Source organism: Castor canadensis, chromosome 10, assembly GCF_047511655.1.
Source record: "Castor canadensis chromosome 10, mCasCan1.hap1v2, whole genome shotgun sequence".
NCBI lineage: Eukaryota > Metazoa > Chordata > Mammalia > Rodentia > Castoridae > Castor > Castor canadensis.
Genome location: NC_133395.1, coordinates 127,814,931 through 127,834,955, shown reverse-complemented (window position 1 = coordinate 127,834,955; position 20,025 = coordinate 127,814,931).

The window sequence follows — 20,025 nt, the reverse complement described above, 5'->3', positions numbered from 1 at the left end:
AAGGAAGAAATCCAACATGGAATGAAACTATCTGCCTGTGTTCCAACTGTGTGAAACCCCTGCACTGAATGCATTGAGGAAGAAAAGGGCTGACATAAGTAACGGAAATTTCTGGAACCTACAAGACTAAGGGCAATAGGAATTGTACAGAAGCACCAAGTCACACTTGATAAAGATGTTTCCTCTGGAAATGTGGGTTATCACATCTAAAAGACTCTACATGTGCCTGTAATGGAACAATGAATAACTGGATGGCCAATGCTGGGAATCAGATTTCTATGTTAGAGTGGGAGGTTTCAGATAATCAAAAGGAGAACATGATAACAGTTCAGAGATGGTGATAGTATGAACTCATGTTTAATTTAATGTAGGCATAATGTGAGATGTAGAACTATTTATTGTTATTTGCATATACAGGAGCTCTATTTACACACACTTATTTCTTGACTCTGTCAGCTGAGAAGGTCTAGACCTAAGCCCATCCTAGGAACCATTAGCAATGAACACAGCTAGCAACTGCATTGGTTTCCAACAAAATTCTCTAATAAAAGAGCCAGAGATCGTTGGAGAAATGACTTATTTGTTGGAGTCTGAAAAAGCAAATTAGTCAAGGCTTATCTTATAGTGCATGAAGTAAGGAAGTACTTAAAAACTCTTCACAATGATGGAGTTCTGTCAAAGGGACACAGGAACCAACTAAAATGGTCATAGACAGACCTATCTGAGCAACAAAACAAAGAAAATTGTACTCAATTAGAACCTAAAGTAGAAAGCTAATGTCCGTGGGTGCATATAAATAAATGAATAAATACACAAATAAATAAATAAATAGATGGGTGAGAAGAAGCCAGGCTTAAGTGCAAAAAATTCCACATAATTCATTTAGATACTGTACCCCTGAGGAGAGGGAACATACTTCCCACTTAAGCAGTGTGGGTGGGCATAGAGACTTCCTTCTAAAGAGTACAGTAAGGAAAGGAGGAGAGAAGAATATTTTACAAAATATGCTTGGCAAACATTGCCTTGTCCAGGTGTTTAACATCAACAGCTACAAGCCACCTGAGGAGTACATGTTCTTTATGTCATGTGACAAGAATCACACTTTATCTATGTGGTCTTCCTCCCCCAAACCTATAATCCAAGTCTGTTCATGAGCAAAATATTACCTAAATCCCAATTGATGGAAATTCTATAAAATACCCAACCAGTGTTTCTTAACAAAGGTCACTAAAAAAACCAAGAGATTTGAGAAACACTCACAGTCAAAAGGATGATTACACTCATTATCACAGCTACTCAGGAGACAGAGACTGGGAGGATTGTGGATCAAGCCCAGCCCAAGCAAAAAGTCAGTTACACATCATCGCAACCATCCAGCTGGAGGCATTATGGTACATTTCTACACTCTCAAAGAGGTGGGAGGTGTAGGTAGGAGGATCACAGTCAGAGGCCAGGCCTTGGCAAAAACATGAGAACTTATCCAAAAAAATAACAAGCATGTGTGAGACCCTGAGTTCAAACCCTACTAATGCCAGAAAAATAATAAAATATAAACAAATAAATGAATAAGCAAATTAAAAACTACAGAAATATGATCAAAGTATGAGCTATAATTAATGATAACAGACCAATATTCACTAATTGTGACAAATACTATACTAATACAAGATGTTAGCAGCAGGGGAAATTGTGCAGATATCTAGGAGACCTCATTCTCTTTCCAGTTTTTTTCTATAACTCCAACACAGTCCTAAAATAAAAAGCTTATTTATAAAAAGTAATGAGGAATTGGCTTCCTTAGAAGAGTAACGTCTCCTGTTTTACCTCACTTGGCGCTGGCACTCTCCAGAGCATTTCACACCCACGAGTCACTTTCATGGCAAACTACTCACGTTTTCAAAATGGCAAATGGCTTGCACCATCATACAAGAGCCAGCCATTCATCAGTTCCACCTGCCACAGCATTCAAACACTGACCAAAGGAAAAGGGAAAGGGAGAGAAATTTGAAGATGAAACAGACAGAAGAAAACATAAGCACATTCATATTGGCAATGTCAGAGTCACTCACAGTGACCTGATGCCTGGCTGACTGGCCCTCAGCCATTGGGCAGATATTCTGCCTAAAGGAGATGATGTTTCTGGAAACGGAAGGTGGATACATCTCCTGAACTCCCTGTAATAGCTTGCAACACAGTCCCTAAAAGACACTTGGGATTCCTTTGGAAATGTAGCTGTCTGTTAGCCATTAATCAATCAATTTGGTGAAAGAAAAGTGGCCTTTGGTTCTTCGGAAGTTCATCAGACACTAAGAAAGAGAGTAGTGTAAAGCCAACTTTGCTGGTGTGCTCCATCAATATATCTCGACTCAAAATTGCCATCAATTATTCATAAACTCCAGTTGTGCTGAGACAGAGACACTCTGAAACTTCCCACGTCTGCCCAGGCAGGGTCAAGCATACCTGGAGGTGTGCACCAGGGCTACTGAGGATGTGAGTTTGAAGAGAGTCACCTAACACTTCTCATGGCAGACACCAGGGGAGATCTCCCCAGCTTTTCACAAAGAAAAAAAGTGCATTCTGTCATCACTAATTTCTGCCTCAAACAAATTGACCCTAAACACTCAATGGTAATAGCATTTTGCATCCAGCAATGATGTAAGCAGAATAATGCACTTCTGTTAAAGGATGTATTTCCAACTACACTATGTTACTTATTTGCTTACAATGACCTGTGAGAAACCTGTTAGAGGATTGAGAGTGCAGTGACAGGCTTACAGCAAGGCTCTGATAACCGTTATGCAAATATAGTCAGGCCTATTAACCTGCAGGTCCCATACCTGTGGACTCAACCAACCGCCAGTCAAAAATATTTGAAAAAAAACCCTACATCTGTACTGTACTTATACAGGCTTCTTACTTGCCAATGGCTCTAAACAACACAGTACAACAAATATTTACATTGTGCTTCCAATTGCATTAGGTATTATAATTACTATTATAGAGGTGATTTTAAACTACCTAAGAGGACATAAACATGATACCTACAAAAAGTATGCCATTTTGTGTAAGGGATTTGAATAGCATCCATGGATTTAGGTATCTGTGGGGGTCCTGAAACCAATCCCCTGTAGATACTGTTTACTTTGGATTTGATACTTTCTTTGATTCCCAAGGATATCTATCAATAGACTTCATGTATATGCAATATCAATAAAACAGTATTTTTGAGCTGGGCATGGCAGCTCACATCTGTAATCCCAGCTACATGGGAGACAGAAATCAGGAGATTTACTGTTCCAGGCCAGCCCAGGCAAAAAGTTAGTAAGACCTCACCTCAACCCATAAACCAGGCATGGTGGCACATATTTATGGTCCCAGCTATGTGGGAGGCAGAGGTAGGAGGATCATGGTCTGAGGCCAGCCCTGGGCAAAAACCTGAGAGTCTACCTGAAAAATATCTAAAGCAAAGAAAGCACTAGGGGTGTGGCTCAAGTGGTAGAGTGCCTGCCTAGCAAGTATAAAGACCTAAGTTCAAACCCTAGTACTGCCAACAAATAAAAATAAAAATAAAGCAATATTTTTAAAGTTTCCCTTCTTAAGAGCCTGTCAGGTCCTGGACACAGTGTCTCAGGGACACTGTGCTGCTCCGTGACGCTTTTAAGGCAACAGCTCTTTCTGCTCTTCTGCTGTGACGTTATACTTTGTTGCCCTACGTCCTCATGAACACAAAATTGCCGTTGTACCTCCAGCCATCACATTCATTTTCTTAACAATAAGGAGAAAACGAATGGAAAAAAGCCTTCACCTTATAAAAATTCATATATCAGAAAGGCAACACTTCCTCTAAGTTTTAGTCTCTCACCTCATAATTCAGAATGTTGTCAGCTGTCTACTCTTAATAAGTGGTCAGGGAAATAGGATCATTTTACCATGTTTTGTTAGGACCCACCGTGATTCATCCTCTGGTGCGGGAGAAGAATCTACCCTCACTGTGAGTCAACAGTCTGATTTTCCCATGATATAAATCAGGGTTCCAATGGATGGGAATGAGTGCATTATTGACTGCCTTTTAAGCCGGGGAAAAAAGAAACAAAAGGACAAAACTAAATCAACATCTGCCACACAGTCCTAGGTGCTGGAGGGAGAGAATTGGTGGCTGTAAGTGCAAGTTGTTGGAGCTCTACCATGGTCTTGTGGGCTAATCACAGAGCCATAGCAGACCAAGTCATGGAAGGGCAGTGACTTGGCTATCCTCCCCACTTCCCACACTGCCTCTTACACTGCCCACCTTCCAAAGCACCAAAGAGAGAGAGCTATGGTGATGATGGTACATACAACAGTCACAAAAATGGTGACAGCAATAACTCACATATGTGTGGTACTTTGCCTTACACAGGTGACCACGTTATCATCACAGGTGTTATCAATCAGCAAAGTTTACACTCTACAGAGGACAGGTTTATCATCTTGTTCAAGATCACTGTGTCAGTGGTCCCCAAGACTCCCTAAGTTTGATGATTGCCTATTAGGGCCCACAGAACTCAGCCTAGAGTTGTGCACAGGCTATGATTAATTATAGAGAAGGGTCACAAAGAAAAACCAAGAAAGGAAAAGGCCATCTATGGGTCAAAACATTGAGGAGACCAGGCCCATGCTTCCAAGAGTCCTCTCCCAGGGGAGTTGCACAGAATCTATTCACTTCCCTGGCCATGAATTATGACAACTCATGGGAGTTCACTGGAGATTCAGTTTTCAGGGGTTTTACTAGGGGCTGGTCCCCCAGTCACTATCTGCCTGGCATACAACCAACTTCCAGATTCCCTGAAGGAGAGCAGGGATTCAGCCTATGTCACATTGTTCATCCAGACAACTGAGGCACAGGGAGCCTCTTTCATCAGGTGAGGTGGTGGGAGTCCTCCCCATCCAAGTTCACATGTACCAGCCACAGGCCAACATTTCCTTCAGGACTTTGCAAAGACAACAGGCAAAGGCATACACCTAATTTTTTTCTACACAATCACCCATCTAGAGTATCCTAGACTCTGTACTTGAACCTGGCCTTCTAATTCCATATTCCATCATCCCATCATCCTCCTTTTGATACTGAAAATAAAGGGAATTTGTAACTTGAAAAGGAGGGTGAGTAGGGCTGAGAGTACATCTTAGTGGTACAAGTGCACATTGAGCACGCACAAGGTTCTAGGTTAGATCTTCAGCACCCACCATCTCCAAGTGTAGGAGTAAATATTGGGATGTCTGTATCTAATTATGATTATGAGAAAATAAGGGTCAATTTGCATATCTTGTCCAAAAATCACAAGCAAACTTTGTGAGGGAGTTATAGAGCAATGATTCTAACACAAGCTTGTCCAAATGTTAAAGTCAAGTTTCCTCCCACTAAAACTCACTGCTTTATAAAATTGATTATATAATAAATATATTTAAAATGCATTATAAATTTTGGTGAATAAGTAATAAAATACATAAATGACTATACTCTTTATATATTGGAAAGGATACAATCAAAAGGCTTTAATACCTTAGCCACTGTTTTTGGTATCTGTAAATTCTGTAAATTAATGTATTTCAAAGGAACTAGAGAAAATGTAATGAAATTTAATTTAAATAAAAGCATTAAAGAATAACTTAAAGCTATAGTAATGCAATGTGATCTCTGGAAAGAAATTATTAAATGAAATATAATGTAATAAACATTACTGCTTTTAGTTTTATTTATGTAAATTTTCTTGGAGCATATGATTAGTAAAGTACATTCAAGAATCAGATTTTTAAGGCTTACTAACGACATGCACCATCGTTCTTTAAGTTGTTGTATAAGTTTATGTCACAGGAGAAATGCAGGAACTTCACATATCAGTTACCACATAAGATTGTGCCATGTGATACAAAATCTTCCTAAGTGAAGCTTGTAAAATGTCCATCATCATTGTTACAAGGAATTATAAGAAAGGTTGAGCCTGTGAGATGTTGAATATCTATTTATTCATATTCTTTGCTTGCTGCTTCTTCCTTGGGGAAAACTAATGGCTAAAATGTAGCCATCCCATTGTACAGAATAGATAAGAGAGAAAACAGGCACTTAATGGGGTAGCTATGTTCCAAGGCTCTTCGGGAAGGAAGCATCGATGAGAAGAGGAGCTAGTGCTCTCTTACAGTACTAAATCCTGGAACTCCAGAGTAATTATTTTAAAATCAAATATCTAAGAGTAGGAAGCATAAAACTCCTTGCTAAATTCAAATATTATTATTAAGAACACGCAAGTTTTCTACAACACGATTCATTTGTGGTGGTCCAGGAGCAGTTAGCAACAGATGAATTCTTGATATTGACTCTCAATTCTTCAATAATCTCTCTCTCTCTCTCTCTCTCTCTCTCTCTCTCTCTCTCTCATACACACACCAGCAATAACCCTTCTCCATTTTGTTTAATTTTTTAACAAAACATTGCAAAGGAAAGGTGACAATTCTCTCTTTAGAGAAAGGATTCATTAGGTACAGACACTGCTGAAAATTTTGCTAAGAAACTCAAGTACTGAGTTCTTCTAGAAGGCACATTTCAGACATTAGGACACTGTGGTTTACTTATATTTTACAAGACCAATATTCTTAAGTGGGAGATATCCTTACCAATCAAAAGAACCAAAAAAACCCATTAGTTTCCCAGTGCTTAAGTTTTTCTGACTCCCACAAGTTTCTCCCACAAACCTCCAGATTGACAGCTCTGTCTTTGAGTGGGAAAGGGGAAGTTGGTATAACAAGGAAAAGTTGGGAGAGGATGTACATTCTTGCATAAATTCAGAGCTGACTGCAGCTACATTTATGACTCTTGCCTTACAATCGCCAGTATGAAAGAACACTTGTGAGACATTCTGTTTCCAAAGAATCTATATCAATGTTGTAAAAACGCTATCAAATTGGTCATTGCCTTCAAAAACTCAGGACCTACTTACTTTTTTTGCTTTCATAAAACTGAACATGCCATTTTCTTGGATATTCAGAAAAATTGCTCACAATTTTCAAGCTAAAGTCACTATATATATCTGAATCAAATTGCAAGATTGGAAGATATCCAAGCCCAATAGTGTTTCTGGGTGCTGAGTGTTATTTCATACAGTGATTCTTTGAAGTATAAATTTGACCTTGAATGGAAGTCTCTTCATTTGCAATTTGAGGTTCCTCTCAGGTAGAGCTTTCAGGATTTCTAGTATACTAATACTTCACTTTATTTTGAAGTTGTTATCCTATAGGAGATCCTAGACTGATAGCCTCACCATTGTATTTTCTTTTGTTTTTCAAGATAGAAGCCCCTGATTTGATACAGCTACAAACAACACTAATCCGAGATTAAAATTGCATTTAAGGAGTCTGAGGACAGAGATTCTTATTTTTAAGAAATCGGAATAAATCTCTACCCTTGCCAACATCATAATAAAACTTGTGGTCTTAGTGGCAACATGAATTTAACTTCTAGACCACAAGCATTGTATATACCCCATGATATTGTCTAAAAATTACCCAGACACAAGTTCCAGGTACCTACAGTTATACCAGTGCCACTCACAATCATAGCTTGAGAGAGTCCCACAGGGACTAAGCAAATGGGCTGACTTTATTTCAAAGCAGCTACTTTGACATTTCACCCATAGAGTGTCCAGTCCTAAATGAACTTTTTCTCTCTTAGAGGTACTGTCTATGGTATTAAGAAAAATACATTTGGATAGAATTTTTAAAAGAACCATAAAACTTAAAATCACCTGCTGGCTAGTCAAGAAGGAATAAAACTTGAGCTCATATATTTTGTTAAGCTTGCCACAACCAACCCCAAACAAAACGAAATCACAGATATTTGAGGAACCCAAGAGCTAGCCACAGTTGTGGCAGCAACATGGCACATGTGCTATGTGCTATGAACAGAACACGGTGAGGGAAACAAATGGAACAACATCTACACTCTACTCTCAGGACTTTCACAGTTAAGCTTGAGTTGAGACGCACCTGCCAGGAGAGAAGGTGACACTTATGGATAGCTCCTGTGTGTTCAGTACTATGCACGGTACTTACTGCTAAGGGCAATGTCTTTTATACTGACTCTACATCTGAAGGAACTGTAGAGTTTCTATCCAAAATGATTGATTTTGTGGTTGAGTCACAAAGAACAGATGTCAGGTCAGCTTAGGACCAAATTAATTTTTTCCTGATGATTACATTATACAGGCTGTGATGAGTAAAGTTGGGTGCCCCAAAAACCAGGTACCCCAAGGAAGGATACAGTTAAGTGACAGAGAAGTAATAGATATCATATGTGACCAAAATTTCAGGAAGAAGAAAGATTACAGTGTTGTAAGAATATTACAATATCTTTATTAGAAATAGTGGGGGAGAGTGCTAGCTTGCTAACAGGAATACCAAAAATGTTAAATTAGAAAATGTTTAAAATATCTAGTATGCACTCCAATATATAGTTTATTCTTATATTTAAGAAATATATTTGTTGCTATTCTCAGCAGAACATAGGAGTAGAGGTAGAACAGTATTTAAGGTATAAACACAACATGGATTCCAGCATTTAACTTAACAGACTAGCTATGTACAGGTTTCTCATCTCTCAGTTTCTTCCTTTGTAAAAATAGAATGATAATATTTAGCTTACAAGGATGTTGTGGGTATTGAACAAAATAAACATTACCAGGCATAGACCTTAAAACAGTGCCTGACACACAATTAAGCATTCAATACTCAGAAGCACTTAGGTATAATAATCATTATAATATTAAATAAGGGGGGATTCCAAGATGACGACTAGAGGGAGGAAGCAGAAAGCATGCCTCCTAAAGTGAAATCTTGGAGAGATGCTGGAGACAACCTTGCAGGCAAAGCCACCAAGAAGAGGCAAAACTTTGACCCCTCCACACCTCCAGCTTGCGCAGAGCATCTCACTTCACATCGAACAGAGAAATCAGAAGGGCCCCCAGGCCGCCGCCAGTCGCCCGCACCCAGACGGCTTGGGAAGACATGGAGAAGGTGAGCTAAGCAGTACGCAGTACTTCCACAGACAACCCTGGGCCAGATCAGCATAGCCCCCTGGACAGACCGACCCCCACCCAGGGAAAAAAAGAGAAACTGAGAAATAAGCAATAAGAACAATAAAGACACGTAGCAAAGAGGGTGGGGCCCCTGAGCACCAAAGACGGGGGGAGGGGAAATCCCTCCCAGAACTGTAAATAAAGAAGCTGGGCTGGAGAAGGCAGGAGTGGGGGCACACGCCCAGCAATCAGGAGTGGGAAAGCTTGTAAAAGTGGCGGTGAGAGGTGCTATGTGCTATGAAGGGAGTAAGACCCACTTCCCACGTGAACTGTAAATAAACATGCCAGCATGAGAAAGCGGGTGCAGTGTCACCTCTCCCAGGTGGTGGAAAGGGGAAAGCTTGTAGCAGTGGCTCGTGCACAGAACTCTGAGTAAACAAAGCCTGCAGGGCCAGGTGAGTGCTAAGCTCACCCCTGAGATCTGCATAAATAATGCCGCCAGCAACAGCAGGCTGAAAGTAGTGGGCAGGCAAGCCACAGCCACAGCCAAAGCCATTCTCAGAACTGTCTCCAGACTCTTTTTTTTCCTCTCCCTACCTTTGATGAGACAACAACCAAACTACACCTGCATGCTAAAAAACTTACTGAAACTGTATTGCATTTGAACTTGGGACACTTTGTGGGGTGTTTTTTTTTGTTTTGTGTGGTTTTGTTTTATTTTATATTTCCCCTTTGATGAGACAACTACAGAACAACATCTGAGGCACCATCTCCAGGATTGGAGGATGAACACCAAAATTATTAAGACCGAAACTTTATTGCATTTGAACTTGGAGATTTTATATACATATATATTTTTCATTTATTTTTTATTTTTTTTTATTTTCAATCCTCTCTCTGTCTCTCAAATGCCTTTTCAGCTTACGGTTGATTAGTACACTGTCTCTCCCTGTTTATATGTTTGAAACTTTTTTGTTTGTTTCTTTGTTTTGTTTTTTTCTACTTGTTTATTTGTTTTTCACTTTTCCTTTAACTTCTTTGCTTTCCATCTCCTCTCACCCTTCCATTCTAACTATCACTAGTGCTATTATTACAAGCCAGAAAATACTTAATTGCACACAGTACAGGGACACCAGTTTCCCCACAGCAAAAAATTAGTACAGGAGCCAGAGGGAAATGAAGAAAACAGATACTCAGATCCAGACTCCAACAAAATGAAGATAAACTATGCCAAAGAACCCAATGAAGCCCACAAGAATAATCTAAAAGAAGACATACTACAGGTACTCAATGAGAATTTTATAGAGATGATACTGGATAGGGTCAACCAAAATGTACAGGAGACACTCAAGAAATTCCAAGACAACAAAAATAGAGAATTTGAGAAAGCAAAAGAAAAAATAAAGGAAACCATAGAAGCCCTGTATAAACACCAAAGTGAAACAAAGAACAGGATTAATAAAGAGATAAATGAACTCAGGACAAAAATAGACAACATTAAAGAGGAAATGACCCAGGATATAGAAAAGCTCAGAAAAAAAGAATGAAACAGAAATGCACAACAAAACGGAAGGCCAATCCAGCAAAATAGAACAAACAGAAGACAGAATCTCAGAACTTGAAGATGAAATGGTAATTAAAGGAAAAATTGAAGAACTATTAATTAAACAACTCAAGACCTGTGAAAAGAAAATGCAAGAACTCACTGAATCCATCAAAAAACCAAACCTGAGAATCATGGGCATCGAAGAAGGAGAAGAGGTGCAAGCAAAGGGAATGCGTAATATATTCAACAAAATAATAACAGAAAATTTCCCAAATCTAGAGAAAGTTATTCCCATACAGATGCAGGAGGCCTCCAGAACACCAAATAGACCAGATCAAAATAGAACTAACCCACGACATATCATCATTAAAACAACAAGTTCAGAAACTAAGGAAAGAATATTGAAGGCTGTAAGAGAGAAAAAACAAATAACATACAAAGGTAAACCCATCAAAATCACAGCAGACTTCTCAACAGAAACATTAAAAGCAAGAAGAGCTTGGGGAGAGATCTTCCAGGCACTGAATGAAAATAACTTCATCCCCAGGATACTCTACCCAGAAAACTATCATTCAAAATAGATGGAGCAATAAAAGTCTTCCATGATAAGCAGAAACTAAAACAATATGTGACCACAAAGCCACCAATACAAAAGATTCTTCAAGGGATTCTGCATACAGAAAGTGAAACCCAACATAACCATGAAAGGACAGGCAGCATCAAACTACAGGAAAAGAAAAAACAAGAAAATAGAGAGTAACATCAACTTAGGTACATACAATCAAATCTTCAAACAACTAAGACAACTAAATGACAGGAATCACCACATACCTATCAGTACTAACACTTAATGTTAATGGACTTAATTCACACATCAAAAGGCACCGTTTGATGAACTGGATTAAAAAGGAAGATCCAACAACTTGTTGCTTACAGGAGACCCATCTCACTGACAGCAATGAGCATAAGCTTAGGATGAAAGGCTGGAAGAAGATTTACCAAGCCAATGGCCCCCGAAAACAGGCAGGAGTAGCAATACTTATCTCTGACAAAGTATACTTCAAACCTACATTGATCAAACAAGATAAAGAAGGACATTCCATACTAATAAAAGGGGAAATAGACCAAAAGGAAATAATAATCATCAATCTATATGCACCCAATGTCAATGCACCCAATTTCATCAAACATACCCTGAAAGACCTAAAAGCATATATTAACTGCAACACAGTGGTTGTGGGAGACTTTAACACCCCATTATCATCAATAGATAGGCCATCCAAACAAAAAACCAATAAAGAAATCCAAGATCTAAAATATACTATAGATCAAATGGACCTACTTGATGTCTACAGAACATATCATCCAACTTCTACACAATATACATTCTTCTCAGCAGCCCATGGAACCTTCTCCAAAATAGATCATATCCTAGGGCACAAAGTGAGCCTCAGCAAATATAAGAAAATAGAAATTATACCATGCATACTATTTGATCACAATGCAATAAAACTAGAACTCAACAACAAAAATAAAGACAAAAAACATGCAAACAGCTGGAAACTGAATAACTCATTACTTAATGAACAATGGATCATCGATGCAAGAAAAGAGGAAATTAAAAAGTTCCTGGAACTATATGAAAATGAAAACACAACCTACCGGAAACTATGGGACACAGCAAAGGCAGTCCTGAGAGGAAACTTTATAACCATGAGTGCATATATTAAAAAGACTGAAAGATCCCAAATCAATGACCTAATGATACATCTCAAACTCCTAGAAAAACAAGAACAAGCAAATCCCAAAACAAATAGAAGGAGAGAAATAATAAAAATAAGAGCTGAAATCAATGAAATAGAAACCAAAAAAACCATACAAAGAATTAATGAAACAAAAAGTTGGTTCTTTGAAAAAATAAACAAGATTGACAGATCCCTGGCAAACCTGACTAAAATGAGGAGAGAAAAAACCCAAATTAGTAAAATCAGGAATGCAAAGGGGAGATAACAACAAACACCATGGAAGTCCAGGAAATCATCAGAGACTACTTTGAGAATGTATATTCAAATAAATTTGAAAATCTAAAAGAAATGGACAGATTTCTAGATACATATGACCATCCAAAACTGAACCAAGAGGATATTAATTACCTGAATAAATCTATAACACAAAATGAAATTGAAGCAGCAATCAAGAGTCTCCCCCAAAAGAAAAGTTGAGGACCTGATGGATTTTCTGCTGAATTCTATCAGACCTTTAAAGAAGAACTGATACCAACCCTCCTTAAACTGTTCCATGAGATAGAAAGGGAAGGAAAACTGCCAAACACATTTTATGAAGCCAGTATTACACTTATCTCAAAACCAGGCAAAGACACCTCCAAAAAGGAGAACTATAGGCCAATCTCCTTCAGGAACATTGATGCAAAAATCCTCAACAAAATAATGGCAAACTGAATTCAACAACACATCAAAAAGATTATTCACCACGACCAAGTAGACTTCATCCCAGGAATGCAGGGGTGGTTCAACATACGAAAATCAATAAATGTAATAAACCACATTAACAGAAGCAAAGACAAAAACCACTTGATCATCTCAATAGATGCAGAAAAAGCCTTTGATAAGATCCAACACCATTTCATGATAAAAGCTCTAAGAAAACTAGGAATAGAAGGAAAGTGCCTTAACATTATAAAAGCTATATATGACAAACCTACAGCCAGCATTATACTTAACGGAGAAAAACTGAAACCATTCCCTCTAAAATCAGGAACCAGACAAGGATGCCCGCTATCTCTACTCCTATTCAACATAGTACTGGAATTCCTAGCCAGAGCAATTAGGCAAGAAGAAGGAATAAAAGGAATACAAATAGGTAAAGAAACTGTCAAAATATCCCTATTTGCAGACGACATGATCCTATACCTTAAAGACCCAAAAAACTCTACTCAGAAGCTTCTAGACACCATCAATAGCTATAGCAAGGTAGCAGGATATAAAATCAACATAGAAAAATCATTAGCATTTCTATACACTAACAATGAGCAAACTGAAAAGGAATATATGAAAACAATTCCATTTACAATAGCCTCAAAAAAAAATCAAATACCTAGGTGTAAACCTAACAAAGGATGTGAATGACCTCTACAAGGAAAACTATAAACTTCTGAAGAAAGAGATTGAGGAAGACTATAGAAAGTGGAGAGATCTCCCATGCTCATGGATTGGTAGAATCAACATAGTAAAATGTCTATACTCCCAAAAGTAATCTACATATTTAATGCAATTCCCAACAAAATTCCAATGACATTCATTAAAGAGATTGAAAAATCTACTGTGAAATTTATATGGAAACACAAGAGGCCACGAACAGCCAAGGCAATACTCAGTCAAAAGAACAATGCAGGAGGTATCACAATACCTGACTTCAAACTATATTACAAAGCAATAACAATAAAAACAGCATGGTACTGGCACAAAAACAGACATGAAGACCAGTGGAACAGAATAGAGGACCCAGATATGAAACCACACAACTATAACCAACTTGTCTTTGACAAAGGTGCTAAAAATATATGATGGAGGAAAAGCAGCCTCTTCAACAAAAACTGCTGGGAAAACTGGTTAGCAGTCTGCAAAAAACTGAAACTAGATCCATGTATATCCCTATACCAATATTAACTCAAAATGAATCAAGGATCTTAATATCAGACCACAAACTCTGAAGTTGATACAGGAAAGAGTAGGAAATACTCTGGAGTTAGTAGGTATAGGTAAGAACTTTCTCAATGAAACCCCAGCAGCACAGCAACTAAGAGATAGCATAGATAGATGGGACCTCATAAAACTAAAAAGCTTCTGCTCATCAAAGGAAATGGTCTCTAAACTGAAGAGAACAGCCACAGAGTGCGAGAAAATATTTGCCAGCTACACATCAGACAAAGGACTGATAACCAGAATATATGGGGAACTTAAAAAACTAAATTCTCCCAAAACTAATGAACCAATAAAGAAATGGGCACGTGAACTAAACAGAACTTTCTCAAAAGAAGAAATTCAAATGGGCAAAAAACACATGAAAAAATGCTCACCATCTCTAGCAATAAAGGAAATGCAAATTAAAATCACGCTAAGATTCCACCTCACCCCTGTTAGAATAGCCATCATCAGCAACACCACCACCAACAGGTGTTGGCGAGGATGCGGGGAAAAAGGAACCTTCTTACACTGTTGGTGGGAATGTAAACTAGTACAACCACTCTGGAAAAAAATTTGGAGGCTACTCAAAAAGCTAAACATTGATCTACCATGTGATCCAGCAATACCACTCTTGGGGATATACCCAAAAGACTGTGACACAGGTTACTCCAGAGGCACCTGCACACCCATGTTTATTGCGGCACTATTCATAATAGCCAAGTTATGGAAACAGCCAAGATGCCCCACCACTGACGAATGGATCAAGAAAATGTGGTATCTATACACAATGGAATTTTATGCAGCCTTGAAGAAAAATGAAATGTTATCATTTGCTGGTAAATGGATGGAATTGGAGAACATCATTCTGAGTGAGGTTAGCCTGGCCCAAAAGACCGAAGATCGTATGTTCTCCCTCATATGTGGACATTAGATCAAGGGCAAACACAAGAAGGTGATTGAACTTTGATCACAAGATAAAAGCAAGAGCACACAAGGGAGATATGAGGATAGGTAAGACACCTAAAAAATTGGTTAGCATTTGTTGCCCTCAATGCAGAGAAACTAAAGCAAATACCTTAAAGGCAACTTAGGCCAATAGGAAAAGGGGACCAGTAACTAGAGAAAAGGTTAGATCAACAAGAATTAACCTAGAAAGTAACACACATGCACAGGAAATTAATGTGAGTCAACTCCCTGTATAGCTGTCCTTATCTCAACCAGCAAAAACCCTTGTTCCTTCCTATTATTGCTTATACTCTCTCTACAACAAAATTAGAAATAAGGGCAAAATAGTTTCTGCTGGGTATTGGGGGGGGGAGAGGGAGGGGGCGGAGTGGGTGGTAGGGAGGAGGTAGGGCAGGGGGGAGAAATGACCCAAGCATTGTATGCACATATGAATAATAAAAAAAAAATAAAAAAAGAATTTGTAATATATTAAAAAAAATTAAATAAGGGACAGAATTTAGCCAGGTAGCAAAAAAGGAAGACTTTCTCCTGTAGTTCACAGATATCCATTTTTTTTGAAATTCTTACTAGTGAAATACAATCTTGACATTGTGTTCTCAATGTATGCATATTTATTTATATATTGCATGCTTATCATCTATCAAGGGCTAATATCTCAAAGCACTCTATTATCAGAGGTTGATGTCATCTTTAATAATAGGGGATAAAAATCCATATTTTAATTGTCTTCTTGATGATTCTGCTTTTTGGTTGATTCATGTCCTATATGGTTAGATTATTGTTTTTTACACCATACAATGACACCGAAAAAGATCTCATTCCCTGAATAGCAGGAGGATTCTTGCATAACTATTACCATCTTCAATTATGGTTCTATAATAGGAATCTCTTTAAACTATTTCTTAGTTAGTTTAGAAATACACTGAGTTATGAAATCTGTAAATCTTAAACAAGCAGAGGTGTCTTTCAATGTTTCAAAATATTGAAGTGATGATATCTTGCCAATTCATCCCTTCTGAATGATAGCCATCTGTGATATGTGCCCATCCAATAAATGAACTGAGAAAGTCATTGTCTATCAATACATAAAATATTACGTATTATTAATACATAAAATATGAAAGTTCAATTTCTCTCACATAGGTGTAATTTCTCAGTTTCTTTAATGCTCCATTGAGTTCCCCACTCCATGTGGAAACTGAAACATGTCAAAGATGTTTAATCAGGGCGGGACATTATAAAGGGGTGTGTGAGGAATTCTTCCTAATGGCAACATGTAGGGTAGTTTAGGAAAATGAAAAAGAAAAATAAACAGAATAGGTTAGAAGGCCAATGTGGTGCTTAGACTCTAGGTTCTACATAAAAGTTTGAATAGAATAAAGTTATGATATAGATAGTTTTGATCTTTCTCCCTTGTCATCTTTTTCATTTTTAAACTTTATTTTTAATTAGGATATATTTGTTGTACAGGGGAGATTCATACTGACAATTCCAAATAGTCTTATATTGTACACTGATTTGCTCACCGCCAGCATCTCTCCCCCTAACCTTCTTCCCACCCTGACTTAAAGCAGTTGCAAGAGGTTTCTTTATTTCATATATGAAGTCTTTCAACCATTTTCCCTCACCTTAATATCCTTCATTTACCCTCCCCATCACTGTACCTAATTTACAGTCCTGTTTTTTATTATTATTTAAGTCAATGTTCAAAGGCATTTCTCAATGTATCTCTGCTCTGAGTATACTTTACTTTGGGCCATTCAACTCCTTTAGTTACTCTCCTTTACCCCTTTACCTCCTACTTCTCATTTTTGACAGCTTTCAATACACATCCTTATATCCTCCTTATTCACAGATACTGTTTTATGATATTGTCAGTGCTCTATCATTCTCTTTTCCTTTTCCTCTTTCCCTGAGGTCCATAGAGTAGTTCCACTATTATAAACATGTTCCACATGTGAGTTTGTATATGGTCATGCTTTTTTGTGTCTATGTTTATTTTTTGAATTTATCTTCCACGTATGAGAGAAAACATGTTCCCTTTGGCTTTCTGAGCCTGGCTCACTTCACTCAACATGATGTCCTCCAGTTGCATCCATTTACTTTCAAACCACATGTCATTATTCCTTATTGCTGAGTAAAACCCCAGTGTGTATATATGCCACATTTTCTTGATCCATTCAACGTTGTAGGGCATCTGGGTTGTTTCCATAGCTTGGCTATTATGAATAGTGCTGTGATAAACGTTGGTGTACAGGTGTCTCTATTGAATCCTGACTTACGTACCTTTGGGTAGATGCCCAAGAGTGGTATCACCAAATCATATGGCAGTTCTGTCTTTAGCATTTTTGAGGAATCTTCATATTGCTTTCCATAGTGGTTATACTAATTTGCATTCCCACCAACAGTGCATAAGGCTTCCTGTTCCACTACATCTTCACCAGCATTTGTTGTTGTTATTGCCCTTGAAGATGGCCATTTTAACAGGGGTGAAATGAAATCTTAGTGTAGTTTTGATTTTCATCTCTTTTTATAGCCAGAGAAAGGTGAACACTTCATGTATTTACTGGGTATTTGTACTTCCTTGAGAATTCCCTGTTAAATTCATGTGCCTATTTCTTCACTGGGATGTTGATTCTTTGGGGGTTGAGTTTTTTGAAACTCAGTTTATTTTTAAAAAATTATTTAATTTCCCCCATCACCTTGTACAGGGGCAAAGCTTTCTTGCAAAGCATCAGGATGAATGTGGCAATTCCAGGCAAAATGTGCGGGATTGTCTGTGATGACATCCAGTGAAGAAAATAAGGATGGAGTCCACTTACAAAACTCTTTGAAAACTATATTCAGCCATGTGTCACTTAATGACAGAGACTCATTCTGAGAAATGGATCATTAGGTGCACCATGCAATCAAAGTGTACTTACACAAAAGAAGACAATGCCACGAAGCAATGTAATCTTATGAGACCATTGTCATATATGTGGTCCTCTGATGGAAATGTCATAATCAGCCCATCAGTGCGTTTTTATTTATGATTTGGGTATTTATTTTATTATTTGTGCTTATTTATTATTTGTTTTAAATTTAATGTTTAAAGGGCAGAATAGCTTCCCTAGAAGTCCCTCCTTTGTCAGGATTACATCACATGCTTCTGCTTTCTATGTGCTGGAAGGCGGAAAGTTAGCATGTGGCATTTCAGGCTACAAAGTGGGACACAGGCTCTGTCAGTGAGGAAGAAGGGGTGCAGGATGCCTACTAGGAAACATGTAAAACATGATTTTAAGGAATAGTGGACAGTAAGTCAAGAGAAAGAAAATTCTAGGAAGATATGAGGATTTTGTAACCTCATAAGATAGGTTGATGAGGATGTCAGAGAAACAGAGCAGTTTTCAGGTTTGAGGATGAGTGCTCAAAGAAAGATAACATGGGTAAAGCACAGAACCCAGGAGGTCCAACCTTATCCAAGGATATTACTTCTCAAAATAATATCAACTAACATCTAGTAAGAACTCAACCAAGTGCCAGACACCATGCCAAGTGCCTCATGCTTCACTTAATTCTCACACTAATCCTATTAACGATTTACTTTAAGGAACCTTTTCCAAGGGAAGGTCATGAGTTCATTTTGGGGACACTGGGTCAACAGTAACACCTGATGGTCCACACAGGGAGTGTGGCCTGCAGCCAGAATGAGAACAGGAGAGAGGCACTAGCAGTCATTCAGAAGTTGCCTAAGTTCTGAAGAAGGGTGTATTGGCTGGGAACACCTGGAAAGACATATCCTCATTGCAATAGTCAGTGCATGAATTCTGCAAGAGTCACACTTATTTATATGACGCTTTTACTGAAAGAGAAAACAATATACAAATCTCAAGTGAGCTTCTTATACTAATACTTATATCCCCAAATTCTGCTTTTTCTCTTTTGAACACTGTGTTTTCAGTTACAGGAAGTCATCCTAAAATGTCTTTTATTACAATGCTTGTCCTTTGCTTTGAGTATTTGTATGATAAAAGAGAAAGCAACACCACAAAAAAATTTGCATTTATCCAAACAATGGAGGTTCCCATTTCTAGACCATTCATGGGACCTATTACCACTGAATTCATAAGTGCCACCGTTCCCTTTGTCTGCACATACAGTAGTGACATAGTAATTTAATTGTGAAGTTACTGTACCAAATCTCATGAGATTCCCCCAAATCCCACTCTAAAGCCATTTTGTTCCATTAACTTTTATAATCTCCTGGCACTTGATAAATTCTGAATTGTGCCATTATCTGAATATGACAGTCTTTGGTGAATAGAAGAAAATGGAACCTTATTTCTCTAATATTTCAATAATGGTATAGATCAGGGCAAGGGTGCAAATTAGCTGACAATTCTGAGAAACAGAAACAACTATATTTCATTCTATCATTTAAATAAATAAGCTGTTTAGAAAACTTTAAGTGGGTGAATTATGTATTTTATCACAGCTAAATGCACTTCTCTGGCAAGATTTGTATGTATAGACATTGTTTTATTTTCATCCACATTGCTTTGAATTTTCTGCCTTATCTACTTAGAGTGCAGTGAGACATTGAAAGCTATGTGGAATGCTGCAGTCTGAAATAGACTGCCTAAATTGGATTTGTGGGAGTGGTAAAATTGAGGGTCTGCTATCAAGAAGCCCCAAGTTTTGTCCTGATAAGTAGGAAATGGAAAACAGACATCTTCCCTTGGGGTCCCACAATGTGATAGCTGCACGTAAACTCCACCGTCCA